We start from the raw sequence: 2,253 nt of genomic DNA on the forward strand, positions 1-2,253 counted from the left end.
GGAATGTTCTTGAGTCCACTGCAGCCCCTCGCTGTGAGCACATCAGCAGGGTGGGAGCAGGGATGGCGCTGGCAGCGGGCCTCTTCCCACCACTGCTCTTAAGCCCATCTCTGAATGTATCATTCCCAGCTATTTGTTATAAGTCTTTCCTCTTAAACCTACAATTGTTTCAAATCTGCCAGTTTATCTTTTTTTTTTTCTGTTTTCTTTCCTTTTTCTTTTTTCTTTCTTTTTCTTTTTTTTTATTCATTCAAATATTTATTGAGCAGCTAGGAGGTACAAAGGCGATTTAAAACATGGCCAGAGGTGAGGCAAATGCACAAGTAATAGAAAGAAAGCGCAGGGTTCACTGAATCACAGCAGTCAGAAGAAAGTGCTTTAGGGAACCAAGAGTGAGATTGTTTCCAGCCTGAAGAGGCATGGGTGGCAAATCAAGAAAGGGGATTGAGATAAATAGAAGACTTCAGTCTGGATTGTTGATGACACTCAGTATGGACTATATTTGTCTCTCCTTTTCCTTTCTCCCCATCTTTGGGCTTAATTTACCAGTAGTGCCAAGGACTGTTCAATGCGCTTTTTTCTTTTCTTTTCTTTTCTTTTTTTTTTGAGACGGAGTCTCGCTCTTTTTTTTTTTTTTTTTTTTTTTCCTTTTTGTGGAGAACAGGGTCTCGCTGTATTACCCAGGCAGGTCTCAAAACTCCTGGGCTCAAGCTATCCTCCCGCCTCTGAGCCACCGCGCCCAGCCGAGACGGAGTCTCACTCTGTCGCCCAGGCTGGAGTGCAGTGGCCGGATCTCAGCTCACGGCAAGCTCCGCCTCCCGGGTTTACGCCATTCTCCTGCCTCAGCCTACCAAGTAGCTGGGACTACAGGCGCCAGCCACATCGCCTGGCTAGCTTTTTTTGTATTTTTTAGTAGAGACGGGGTTTTACCGTGTTAGCCAGGATGGTCTCGAACTCCTGACCTCGTGATCCGCCCGTCTCGGCCTCCCAAAGTGCTGGGATTACAGGCTTGAGCCACCGCGCCCGGCCCAATGCGCTTTTTTCTATACTTGCTTCCATTTTTGCTTTAATGTCTTCTACAGAACTAGGTCCTTTTGGCGTTTTATGAGTTTTTTCCTGTTTTTTTGAAGGATTCTTGTCCTTTTGATCTCGGTGTTGATGATGGTTTTCAGTCTTTTCCATTCTGATTTGACTTTTGTGCATTTTTGGCTGGAGTATCTCGTATAGATTTCTTCACTGGCGCTTTTTCTTCAGCTTCCTTATCATCAAAATCATCATCATCATCATCATCTTCATCAGCAGCAAGTTTTACTTTTTTCTGTGGAACCTCCAGGGGCAGACCACTTTCCAGATATACTTAAGAGTTTCACATCCTCCTCTTCTTCATCTTCTGACTCTGCATCTTCCTCCACAGCTACTAAGTGCTGTCCACTAATATGCACTGGCCCTGAGCCACGCTTCAACCCTAAAACCACTGGTGGTGTTATTTCAAAGCCCCCAAGGGAAACTGATGGGTGTACAGACATTTTTAAAGTTGCCAGTGTTACTTTAATTGGACTGCCTTCGTAATTCATTGCCTCTGCTTCAACAATGGGCAATTCATCCTTTGCACCAGCCCCTAAACTGACGGTTCTTAAAGATAACTGGTGCTCACTGTCATCATTATCCACCTTAAAGTGATCATCTTTGTCGGCCTTTAGTTCACAACCGAAAAGACAGTTCTGGGGCCTCAGGGGGCTCATGTCTATGTCCATCGAATCTTCCATCGGGTGGCGGTGCGCACTTAGGGGGAGAGAAGGCGGACAGAGATAAACGACCACTGCTCGAGAGAACAGCCACGCAGGATGAAATCACACCAGGGCTTTTTTTTTTTTTTTTTTTTTTTGAGATAGTGTTTTGCTCTCGTTGCCCCAGCTGGAGTGCAATGGCACGATTTTGGCTCACTGCAACCTCCACCTCCCGGATTCAAACAATTCTCCTGCCTCAGCCTCCTGCATAGCTGGGATTACAGGCTTGCGCCACCACACCCAGCTAATTTTGTATTTTTAGTAGAGACAGGGTTTCGCCACGTTGGTCAGGCTGGTCTTGAACTCCCGACCTAGGTAATCCACTGCTTCAGCCTCCCAAAGTGCTGGGATTACAGGAGTGAGCCACAGTGCCCAGCCTCCTTTCTTTTCTTTCTTTTTTTTAAATTTTATTTATTTATTTTTTAAACAGAGTCTCGCTATATTGCGCAGACTGGTCTCAAACTCC

General features: G+C 45.6%; 1 pseudogene; it reads right to left on the bottom strand.

The window, feature by feature from the left end:
- Positions 1-1,152: 1,152 nt before the first annotated feature.
- On the bottom strand, positions 1,153-1,928 carry LOC117095432 (annotated as a pseudogene).
- Positions 1,929-2,253: the final 325 nt, after the last annotated feature.

This window comes from Trachypithecus francoisi, unplaced genomic scaffold (assembly GCF_009764315.1).
Source record: "Trachypithecus francoisi isolate TF-2019V2 unplaced genomic scaffold, Tfra_2.0 Lachesis_group13, whole genome shotgun sequence".
Lineage (NCBI taxonomy): Eukaryota > Metazoa > Chordata > Mammalia > Primates > Cercopithecidae > Trachypithecus > Trachypithecus francoisi.